This window comes from Salmo salar, chromosome 24 (genome assembly GCF_965601325.2).
Source record: "Salmo salar chromosome 24, fSalSal1, whole genome shotgun sequence".
NCBI classification, from domain to species: domain Eukaryota; kingdom Metazoa; phylum Chordata; class Actinopteri; order Salmoniformes; family Salmonidae; genus Salmo; species Salmo salar.
Window position 1 is genome coordinate 21,773,811 of NC_138314.1, and position 12,864 is coordinate 21,786,674.

The 12,864-nt window shown below is 41.1% G+C and overlaps 1 protein-coding gene across 1 annotated transcript in view; it reads right to left on the minus strand.

The window, feature by feature from the left end:
- LOC106585598 (anthrax toxin receptor 1) overlaps window positions 1-12,864 on the minus strand; it is a 56,596-nt gene that overhangs the window by 42,261 nt on the left and 1,471 nt on the right. The gene's annotated exons all lie outside the window — the stretch shown is intronic.

Here is a 12,864-nt window from a genome sequence, read left to right on the forward strand (position 1 = left end):
GTGGCGGAGATCTTTGTGGGCTATACTCGGCCTTGTCTCAGGATTGTAAGTTGGTGGTTGAAGATATCCCTCTAGTGGTGTGGGGGCTGTGCTTTGGCAAAGTGGGTGGGGTTATATCCTGCCTGTTTGGCCCTGTCTGGGGGTATCGTCGGATGGGGCCACAGTGTCTCCTGACCCCTCCTGTCTCAGCCTCCAGTATTTATGCTGTAGTAGTTTGTGTCGGGGGGCTAGGGTCAGTCTGTTATATCTGGAGTATTTCTCCTGTCTTATCCGGTGTCCTGTGTGATTTAAAGTATGCCCTCTCTAATTCTCTCTTTCTTACTTTCTCTCTCTCGGAGGACCTGAGCCCTAGGACCATGCCTCGGGACTGCCTGGCTTGATGACTCCTTGCTGTCCCCAATCCACCTGGCCGTACTGCTGCTCCGGTTTCAGCTGTTCTGCCTGCGGCTGTGGAACCCTGACCTGTTCACCGGACGTGCTACCTGTCCCAGACCTGCTGTTTTCAATGCTGTAGAGACAGCAGGAGCTGTAGAGATACTCTGAATGATCGGCTATGAAAAGCCAACTGACATTTACTCCTGAGGTGCTGACCTGTTGCACCCTCGACAACCACTGTGATTATTATTATTTGACCCTGCTGGTCATCTATGAACATTTGAACATCTTGGCCATGTTCTATTATAATCTCCACCCGGCACAATCAGAAGAGGACTGGCCACCCCTCATAGCCTGGTTCCTTTCTAGGTTTCTTCGTAGGTTCTAGCCTTTCTAGGGAGTTTTTCCTAGCCACCGTGCTTCTACACCTGCACTGCTTGCTGTTTAGGGTTTTAGGCTGGGTTTCTGCACAGCACTTTGACATATCAGCTGATGTAAGAAGGGCTTTATAAATAAATGTATTTGATTTGATTTATGGTTGAATTGCTGCAAAGATACCACTAAAGGACACCAATAAGAAGAAGAGACTTGCTTGGGCCAAGAAACACGAGCAATGGACATTAGACCGGTGGAAATCTGTCCTTTGGTCTAAGTCCAAATTTGAGATTTTTGGTTCCAACTGCCATGTCTTTGTGAGACGCAGAGTAGGTGAACGGATTATCTCCCCATGTGTAGTTTCTACCGTGAAGCATGGAGGAGGAGGTGTGATGTGTAGGGGTGCTTTGCTGGTGACACTGTCTATGATTTATTTAATATTCAAGGCATACTTAACCAGCATTGCTACCTCTGCAGCGATACGCCACCCATCTGGTTTGCGCTTAGTGGTACTATCATTTGTTTTTCCACAAAACAATGACCCAACACACCTCCAGGCTGTGTAAGGGCTATTTGACCAAGAAGGAGAGTGATGTAGGGCTGCATCAGATGACCTGGCCTCCACAATCACCCGACCTAACCCAATTGAGATGGTTTGGGATGAGTTGGACCACAGAGTGAAGGAAAAGCAGCCAACAAGTGCTCAGCATATGTGGGATCTCCTTCAAGACTGTTGGAAAAGCATTCCACGTGAAGGTGGTTGAGAGAATGCCAAGAGTGTGCTAAGCTGTCATCAAGGCAAAGGGTGGCTACTTTGAAGAATCTCAAATATAAAATATGTTTTGATTTGCTTAACACTTTTTTTCGTTACGACATGAATCCATATGTGTTATTTCTTAATTTTGATGTCGTCACTATTATTCTACAATGTCGAAAATAGTAGAAATAAAACTTTTGACAGGTACTGTACATGTCAATGTCTTTGTAAATCAGGCCCAGTAATGATCTTATTGGAGTCAGGTAAATGATCAGTCATAATGCCTAAATGTCAATGTGTTTTATAATGCAGCCCCTGTAATGATCTCAGTGTTTTTGGAGTCAGGTGAATTATCAGTCATTATGTGTTATTGGAGTCAGGTAAATGAACAGTCGTTGTGTGTTATTGGAGTCAGGTAAATGAACAGTCGTTGTGTGTTATTGGAGTCAGGTAAATGAACAGTCGTTGTGTGTTATTGGAGTCAGGTAAATGAACAGTCGTTGTGTGTTATTGGAGTCAGGTAAATGAACAGTCGTTGTGTGTTATTGGAGTCAGTTAACTTCTCTAGGGTAGGGGGCAGTATTTTGACGTCCGGATGAAAAACATACCCAAATTAAACTTCCTACTACTCTGGCCCAGAAACTAGGATATGCATGTTATTAGTAGATTTGGATGGAAAACACTCTGAAGTTTCTAAAACTGTTTGAATGATGTCTGTGAGTATAACAGAACTCATATGGCAGGCAAAAACCTGAGAAAAATCCAACCAGGAAGTGGGAAATCTGAGACTTGTAGTCTTTCAAACCATTGCCTATTCAGACTACAGTGTCTGTGGGGTCATGTTGCACTTCCTAAGGCTTCCACTAGATGTCAACAGTCTTTAGAAAGTTGTTTGAGGCTTCTATGGTGAATTTTGAGGGAATAACAGCTGGTTCAAGCAGTGGACCCTCTGAGGTCATGTAGTTACTTCATGCGCTTTCACACATGGCTAGCATTTTTTTTTTCTTCTGTAATGAATACGCTATTGTCCGGTTGGAATATTATCGATTATTTATGTTAAAAACACCCAAAGGATTGATTGTAAACATTGTTTGACATGTTTCTACAAAGGGTAATGGAACTTTTGAGCTTTTTGTCTATTGATTTGCACTCCCTCATCGTGCCTTTGGAATAGTGTTCTGGACGCGCCAACAAAACAGAGGTATTTGGACATAAATGATGGACTTTATCGAACAAATGAACATTTCTTGTGGAAGTGGGAGTCCTGCGAGTGCATTCCGCCGAAGATCAGCAAAGGTAAGGAAAGATTTAAACACTAATTTAGAGTTTTATTGATGCAATGACTTGGCGGGTAGCTGTATAGCTTGCATTGATGGCTGAGCTCTGTACTCAGAATATTGAACAATGTGCTTTCTCTGTAAAGTTATTTTGAAATCTAACACAACGGTTGCATTAAGGAGTAGTCTATCTATAATTCTTAATGAATTATTATATATTTTGCCAACGTTTATGATGAGTATTTCTGTAAATTAATGTGCACATTCACCGGAAGTTTTGGGAGGCAAACATTTTTTGAACATCACTCGCCAAAGTAAAATGCTGTTTTTGGATATAAATATGAACTTGATCGAACAAAACATACATGTATTGTGTAACATGATGTCCTATGAGTGTCATCTGATGAAGATCGTCAAAGGTTAGTGCTTAATTGTAGCTGTATTTCTGGTTTTTGTGACGCCTCTCCTTGCTAGGAAAATGGCTGTGTGGCTTTTCTTGTTTAAGTGGTGTCCTAACATAATCTAATGTTTTGCTTTCGCGCCTTTTTGAAATCGGACAATGTGGTTACAGAGCTCAACCATCAAAGCAAGCTATACAGTTACCCACCAAGTTCTGGAGTCAACAAAACTCAGAAATAGTATTATAAATCTTCACTTACCTTTGCTGATCTTCGTCAGAATGCACTCCCAGGACTCCCACTTCCACAAGAATTGTTCGTTTTGTTCGATAAACTCCATATTTATGTCCAAATACCTCCGTTTTGTTCGCGCGTTCAGATCACTATTCCAAATGCATAATGCGCAAGCGCAAAACTCGAGACGAAAAGTCAAAAAGTTCCATTACCGTTCGTAGAAACATGTCAAACGATGTTTACAATCAATCCTTAGGGTCTTTTTAACATAAATCTTCGATAATATTCCAACCGGACAATAGCGTATTCATTACAGAGGAAAAAGAAGGAACGACGCACCTGTGTGACAACTCGTTGGTCTCAGGCAGTCCATAGCTCTTATTCTCTCCCCAGTAACAGTAGAAGCATGAAACAAGGTTCTAAAGACTGTTGACATCTAGTGGAAGCCGTAGGAAGTGCAAAATGAACCCTAAGTGACTGTATACTGGATAGGGAATCACTTGAAAAACTACAAACCTCAGATTTCCACACTTCCTGGTTGGATTTGTCTCAGGTTTCTGCCTGCCATATGAGTTCTGTTATACTCACAGACATCATTCAAACAGTTTAAGAAACTTCAGAGTGTTTTCTATCCAAATCGACTAATTATATGCATATCCTATCTTCTGGGCCCGAGTAGCAGGCAGTTTAATTTGGGCATGTCATTCATCTGAATTTCCAAATACTGCCCCCTGTCACTAAAGAGTTAAACGAGTTTACTGCATCTTGAGCAGGAACTCTCAATAAACCCATGCGTATACAGAACTATACTTCAGACACATTTATACTTCAGACACATCAGATGATACGGTGTCCCATAAAGCTGAATTCGGCACCTTCTAAAGTAAACAACTATCTTGTAATCTTAATCTTTTTGACCTGTTGCATTGATATAGAATTATGTACAAACTGTCCCTAATTTCCCCACTCCACTGTGTCTCTCACAGCCTGTTTGAGTTCAGTGTGTACTGGCGGCTATCTATTGTTCCACAGGAAGGTTATCTCTAACCCAAACAACAGATGGCTTAAACAGGAGGGCAGTGGACCAGGCCTTGAAGAGTGAGCAGCCTCTAATTTAATTTCAGTCCCAATGCTCATCCCTTTGTCTTACTCTTTCAAATTACTAAGATATTGCATTATTGGATTCCTATATGAAAGCCAATTACCATTCACTTTGTTACTTTCACTAGTCTCCATATATGTTTCCCTCAACTTCGTCTCCTTTCCCAATAGGAATACCTCAATCACTACTGCTTAAACACACAGATCACTCTCAAACATAATTTTTGAAATACAGGAGACATTGTCTTTTTATGGGCTTTGTAAAAACAAATAATTAAGAATAGTCCTATGTGTGATTCACACCATGAGAAGGACACAGAGAGAGAGAGAGAGAGAGAGAACTGTCTCTAGTCTATTTTACCATTACCTTATGGGACACAATTATGTCCTTTATGAAGATATCAAGAGAGAATTCGATTTGTTATTCTAATTTGTTTATTTTTGATTTAACAGGCAGTATTGTTTTTTTGGGGATGCATGATTCACGATGTGAGTCATGTGTCCAAAGGGGGAATTACCAGTCCCCTGGGGCCCTTTCGTAAATATGAAAATTGGTTTCTTCACATGCTTGCCTGTAAAAGGAAAAAATAGATGTTGGTAATGGATGACAGTTACTCCAAATTAATTGAAGTTTTCCCTCACCTCGAGTGATAGATTTGTATTGCTGTTGTTTTATTTTCTTAGTTTTTGTCTTGCTTCAATAACAAATCTCACCAGATTGGGTCTGCTGGATGGTCGGGATTTCTCCCTAAGGATTAGCCCTCTGACTCTCTGACCTGTAACTCTGCAGTGAGATAAGCCAATTCAGGGGGGGGGGGGGGGGGGGTGTTATTCTAAACTAAACTGTTGTTCTGGTCTGTCCTCTCTCGAGGTTATGGCGAAGGTGACTACAGATGGTATCTAGATGCATGGAAGATAATTCGGCCGAGAACCGTGTGAACCTCAACACCCCCTCTAATCGGCTGAAAATCACAAAAATAGCGTTCAGTATGGTCCTTCACCACTTCTACAATGAGACCTGAGTCTGAGCCAGCAACCTGTACCCAGCATCCAGAAGCTATCAACTGCCTTTTCTCTCATGCTTTTTCTCTCAGGAGTGCAACATGGGTCTATGTGGAGTGAGCATGGAAAGAGATCCAGTTCAAACTTCTCGCATGCTGCTGGTGTACTGGTAGGAAAATGGATAAAGACATAATGGACTGTAAGGTCCATTATCAAGGGTCATCCACTTTGAACATGTGCCATTAAAAGGACAAACTGAAACACTATCTGAAGAAGAACATGAAAAAATGCCAGGAAAGGAAGGATGAGTGCCGGGGATGGAGGGGGTTGGTCAACCGTGCCTGTAATTGTAGTTCTGTCCATGAGCTGTTCTTGTCTATTGATGTTCTGTATTATATCATGTTTTGTGTGGACCCCAGGAAGAGTAGCTGATGCTTTTGCAATAGCTAATGGGGATCCTAATAAAATACCAAATTGATTTAGGCTTATCCAAAATTGTTTATTTGGGATATCAGGTTGATTGTGGACGTCTGCACACTGTGAAACATATACTAATTTAAACTAAGAATGCGTTAAAATACCAATCTGTCATTACCACAAGTGATGAGGAAAGTGAGGGTCTTTCTTAGTAGCAAGGTTGGTGTGAAACTGTTATAACATGTTCTCTCTCTCTTCCTTGTGAATTGTTCTTAAAATGCTGTAAGGTGATCTGTGCCTCTCTGGCTGGTAAGATTTCAGAAGCTATCATGTTTTCTGCTCCTCCAGAGGATGGTGAAACTAATGAGCTGCCAACTCTGGATGAGCCCCCATTTCCTGCTGTAGATAAGGACGATGGGTAATGATTGAAGGATGTTTTCTTTTAAGTTGAGGGTAAGGTCATCTAAACCCTTAATTATTATGTGGAACACTGAGCTGATGAGCAAGCACCAACCTTTTGAAGGTCTTATTAGAATTGTTAAACAACAGTGTTTTATATTTTAACTAAGTTGATGTCCAAGGGACAGTTAGTTAAAAACAAGTCAATGCAACCCGATTGTGGTAAGAAATATGGAAACAATTGAGAGATTTATTCACCTCAAACTATTTTTGATACTCCCTCCCATTAATAGAAATATAACCTTTATTATGATTACAGTATTACCATACTAAGTAGATTGTACAACCCAGAATGAAAGGTTTTCAATTATTTTCTATGTTGATTTCCCTTACTTTAATAGGAGTATATCATTTTTTTTATATAGAAGCTAAAATCTAAATGCTTACTTAAAAATGTAATGATTATTATGACACAAGTGATAAGAGGATGGAATGTAATGGAATTTTAATATTTGTGCTTTTCTTACAACTAATTTCTGTGTTCTATTTATGTGCTGTTCTATAAACCAATTTCTGTGTTCATGCAAGTGGCTGTCTGAACGAATCCTCACTATCAGTAGCTGCAATTTGACAGTACCCCAGACCTTATTTTGAGAACAAGAACGAAAGATATCTCAGTTATAAGGTCTCAGCTTAGAGAGAAGCCTTGTGAGGTATTGGTCTGTCACATGTTATGAACCAGTATTGGTCAGTCACATGAATGAAAGAAAATGGTAATGATTCATTAATTATGCTAAATCATGCAAATATAACTTGTCTGTGTATAGCCGTATATAAGACAACTGCTGGGACTGCCCAGGCAGAGCTCCTGATTGACATGTGTACTATGGCTCATTGAGTTGGTTGGAACCTCTCCAGTGCGCTGACAATAAACATGATTCATTTAAGATTGACTTCAAGTGTCCCTGTGTAAGAATTTCCATGACACAACCTTCCCACAACTTTCTGGGAATGGTGCAGGATAATTATTTGGCTTTGGAACATTCTGAGCACATTTAAGGATCTTAAAAAACATTTTTGGGGGTGGTATTTCATTACTTTAAAAGAAAGGGTCCTAAAAGTTACAATATGTTTGCATTTCAATTTTGATAATGTTCTAGGAACATTCTCCAACTTGTCTGACATTGGGAAACAACGGTCTGTGGGAATTTCAATACTTCAGCATAATGTTTCCTCGTGGTTCTTTTTAAAGTAATGTTCTCAAATTTGTCCAAGAATGTTAAGAAACAACATTCTTCTGTGGGAATTTCAGTACCTCAGCATAAAGTTTCCTACGGGTTTGGGAGGGTCCAGCCTTCCATTAAGATTAGAAACTTGGTCTGGTTTAGTCTTAACCATATGGATGTTTGGTAACACATAATTCCAAGATCAAAAGACCTATCCGGGGCCCTCAAAGTAAAGATAATTGATGATCAGGAGTCTGGGAGGGGGTTACAAATCAATTTCCAAGAAATTCCAAGTGCATCATTTCACTGTCCAACAGTCAACTACAAATGGAGAAAATTCCAGGCCACTGGCAATCTACCAAGGACAGGTCATCCCACCAAATTCAGCCCAAGAGCTGACCAAAAGATGTCATAGAAGACTTTAAAAAAAAACAGGGTAACATGAAGGGATCAACATGCCTCTCTTACCACAATCAATGTGCATGAGTCAACTGTCAGAAAGGGACTTGGCCTACATGGGAGGTCAGGAAGGAAGAAGCCTCTGCTCTCAAAAAATAATACCAAGACACGACTGATGTTTGCCAGACAACACCTGGGTAAAGACTGAAACTACTGGAGCAATGTGCTCTGGACAGATGATTCAAAGGGGGAGTTGTTTAGCCACAATGCCAGATGCCATGTTTGGCGAAAACAAAACACTGCCTTTGAATAGAAGAACCTCATACCAACCGTAAAGCATGGAGGCAGTAGCATTATGGTTTGGGGCTGCTTTGCTACCTCAGGGACGTGCCAATTTGCCATTATTGAGTCAACCATAATGTCAATATTGTACCAGAGAATTCTTGAGGAAAAGGTGAGGCCATCTGTCAAATAGATGAAGCTGAACCGAACATGGATATTGCAACAGGACAATGATCCAAAACACAAAAGCAAACCTACAACAGAATTGTTCAAAAATAATAAATGGAGGGTTATGGAATGGCCAAGTCAAAGCCCAGATCTCAATCCTGTCAAAATGCTATGGGGAGACTTGCATGCAAGAAAGCCCTTAAACATGACACAGTTGAAGCAGTACAGTAAAGAATGGGCAAAAATTCCTCTGAGTCGATGTAAGAGACTGATAGACTGTAAGAAATGGCTACATTGAGTTATTTCAGCCAAAGAGGGCAACACCAGCTGTTGAAGCTAAGGGTGCACTTGTTTTTTCCGCACTATGGAATTGCATTTCTGTAGATTTGATGAATAAATGATTGCAAAGTATAATCTTTCAGTGTAATTTGTTAAATTAGTTTTCCTTTATCTGTCAATAGTGTTGAAGTGAAGATTACATATCCACCTGTCCAAATATGTCCAAAAAAATACAACTTTCCAGGGAGTGTACTTGCTTTTTCTCATGACTGTATTTAAAGTCATGTTCTCAAATTGTTCCGAGGATATTAAGACAACTTTAGTAACGTTCAGAGTATGTTTTTTTTTTTTTTTATGATTTAAAAACGTATACATTCCATTCTCGGCATCAATAAAACTCTCTCTATCCTCTATTTTGTTAAGTGTGTTCAGGTGTGTTGGCCTCCCCCATTAATTGGCCACACCTGATCTTAATTAGTGCTTGTTTCCATCCTGTTGGCACAATGTACTAATTCCATGGATAGAAAAGAGATTATCGGTTTGAATCTCACTGATGCCGTATCACAATAAAAAAGAAATGTGTTTGCATGATTAAAGCATGATTCATTTCCATGTGTTTTATCTGTGCTTGGAGTTTAAAAGGGTTAACCCAAAATAAGATAACAGTTTTATTAAAAGTCTTATTGAAACATTCAGGGAAAGTTTTAAGGAAGTTATTAAAAAACTTCCAAATAATCTATAATTTCTGTTCTCAGATTGTTAATAAAACCTCCCAGGAAAATGTTCAAGGAACCAGAGTAAAACGTTCTCAGAACCTCCCTGCAACCTAAAAAAAAAATTCTCAGAAAAGGCTACATTTTCCCTTCCGTTCCCAAAACCAATAGGAAACCAAAAACATGTGTTCACACAACGTCCAAGGAACTAAATGTGCTAGCTGGGTTCTTAGCAAAGAGCAATTTCTCAAGCAAGAATTTTGATAGGACTGTCTGGTAGTGGTCTGAGTTGGGAGGGGAAAACTGAAAACTAGCTGTTATTGGCAGACAGGTTTGGAACTCTCTTTCTTTTTGGTCTATTAGTGTAATTTACCGCCTGATAATGTCACCAGGCAGGCCAAAACGCCATCCCACCAAAACAGGCTGAAATTTCAGGCAGTCTTTTCAAACAGCTCTTACACTAAAAATAAATTATCATAATTTTCACAATTTCACAGTACTGTGTTCTTCTAAACTCATAGTGTGGAAATATACACTGCTCAAAAAAATAAAGGGAACACTTAAACAACACAATGTAACTCCAAGTCAATCACACTTCTGTGAAATCAAACTGTCCACTTAGGAAGCAACACTGATTGACAATAAATTTCACATGCTGTTGTGCAAATGGAATAGACAACAGGTGGAAATTATAGGCAATTAGCAAGACACCCCCAATAAAAGAGTGGTTCTGCAGGTGGGGACCACAGACCACTTCTCAATTCCTATGCTTCCTGGCTGATGTTTTGGTCACTTTTGAATGCTGGCGGTGCTTTCACTCTAGTGGTAGCATGAGACGGAGTCTACAACCCACACAAGTGGCTCAGGTAGTGCAGCTCATCCAGGATGGCACATCAATGCGAGCTGTGGCAAGAAGGTTTGCTGTGTGTGTCAGCGTAGTGTCCAGAGCATGGAGGCGCTACCAGGAGACAGGCCAGTACATCAGGAGACGTGGAGGAGGCCGTAGGAGGGCAACAACCCAGCAGCAGGACCGCTACCTCCACCTTTGTGCAAGGAGGAGCAGGAGAAGCACTGCCAGAGCCCTGCAAAATGACCTCCAGCAGGCCACAAATGTGCATGTGTCTGCTCAAACGGTCAGAAACAGACTCCATGAGGGTGGTATGAGGGCCCGACGTCTACAGGTGGGGGTTGTGCTTACAGCCCAACACCGTGCAGGACGTTTGGCATTTGCCAGAGAACACCAAGATTGGCAAATTCGCCACTGGCGCCCTGTGCTCTTCACAGATGAAAGCAGGTTCACACTGAGCACGTGACAGACGTGACAGACGTGACAGAGTCTGGAGACGCCGTGGAGAACGTTCTGCTGCCTGCAACATCCTCCAGCATGACCGGTTTGGCGGTGGGTCAGTCATGGTGTGGGGTGGCATTTTTTGGGGGGGCCGCACAGCCCTCCATGTGCTCGCCAGAGGTAGCCTGACTGCCATTAGGTACCGAGATGAGATCCTCAGACCCCTTGTGAGACCATATGCTGGTGCGGTTGGCCCTGGGTTCCTCCTAATGCAAGACAATGCTAAACCTCATGTGGCTGGAGTGTGTCAGCAGTTCCTGCAAGAGGAAGGCATTGATGCTATGGACTGGCCCGCCCGTTCCCCAGACCTGAATCCAATTGAGCACATCTGGGACATCACGTCTCGCTCCATCCACCAACGCCACGTTGCACCACAGACTGTCCAGGAGTTGGCGGATGCTTTAGTCCAGGTCTGGGAGGAGATCCCTCAGGAGACCATCCGCCACCTCATCAGGAGCATGCCTAGGCGTTGTAGGGAGGTCATACAGGCACGTGGAGGCCACACACACTACTGAGCCTCATTTTGACTTGTTTTAAGGACGTTACATCAAAGTTGGATCAGCCTGTAGTGTGGTTTTCCACTTTAATTTTGAGTGTGACTCCAAATCCAGACCTCCATGGGTTGATAAATTGGATTTCCATTGATTATTTTTGTGTGATTTTGTTGTCAGCACATTCAACTATGTAAAGAAAAAAGTATTTAATAAGATGATTTCTTTCATTCAGATCTAGGATGTGTTGTTTAAGTGTTCCCTTTATTTTTTTGAGCAGTATATATAAAAAACATGAAAATCACATTTTTGACTGCAAATGACCATAGAGAAGAAAACTCACGAAACGTTTCTCACCATCAAATTGCGAGACAGTAGGTTAGATACTCTTTCTTTCTGTGTGTGTGTGTGTGTCATTGTTTTAATTCCTGTCTTTACTCTCATCTTCTCATTTCACTGCCCTATTATCTCTCTCTCTCTCTTTAAGCATTTCTCTTTTTCCATTGTTAACAGGATACGAGTCTCAGCACAGACAGCGCAGCCAAAAGGCTGAAACATTGGAACATCTGGACCTAATGGAAAAAGGGTTCTGCAGACACAGAGAGGAGGAGATACAGAGATACAGAGAGTGATGAACAGACAGAGAATGAAGAAGGACAGTTATGGTAAAAAGGGGAAGGATATCAATTCAAACAAAGGAAGAGCAGGTAGAAGAGCGCAGCAGAGGAATGACTATAACAGAATTAGGGGGACAGCAAGTACAAATCCAAGCAAATACACAGAGTAATACAGTGCTGGGTGTCTAATATTCTTGTTGTATTCACATGTATTCTTCTGTTAGCTAAAACAATGTGCACACACACACACACACACACACACACACACACACACACACACACACACACACACACCACACACACACACACACACACACACACACACACACACACACACACACACAGCAGTAGGTAGAGTATGTAAATGTTCATCATTCTCTCCACATCTGTCTTTTGGATCCTACAATTCCAGATCTCTGTCTGAAGTTCCACTTAGCTAAATGTTGTGCCACCACAGAAATGTCTGCCTAGAGTTGGCATTCTGATTTAAGGGGAAAATTTAAAATCAATCTTCATCCAAGAGTAAAATGCTTTTTAAACAATTGAAGAGAGGGAAAGGCAGGCCCAAATGAAAGAGGAAGAAGATGAAGCCTGCTCTTCCACATTAGACAGATAATCATCCAAACAATAAGTTATAGTTTTAAAGTATTGAAGTCCAGAAGGTAGCAACATCTATTAGAACCAGATGAGGCTCCATTTGTTTACCCAATCATTAGGTCTGTCTCGTCTTTGCTCACAATAATCAGGCCTTTTTAGTGGAGGTTAAGGAAACCAATATGTAATTTGGTCATTTGGGTGAACTAACACTACTGTAGAACTACTGTAGAAGTGACAGGGAAACTCTACTTATAAATGAATTTGAGAACCTCATAGAGTAGCCTAAATGAGGTATTGGATTGTAGTTGGATCAGTTAAATTCAGCCTCTTTGCCCAACTGTAGTAAAGCATGGAGAAAAAAGATATTGATTTGACTGTTGTGATTCAACAAGAGCTCAGCCTGCACAAC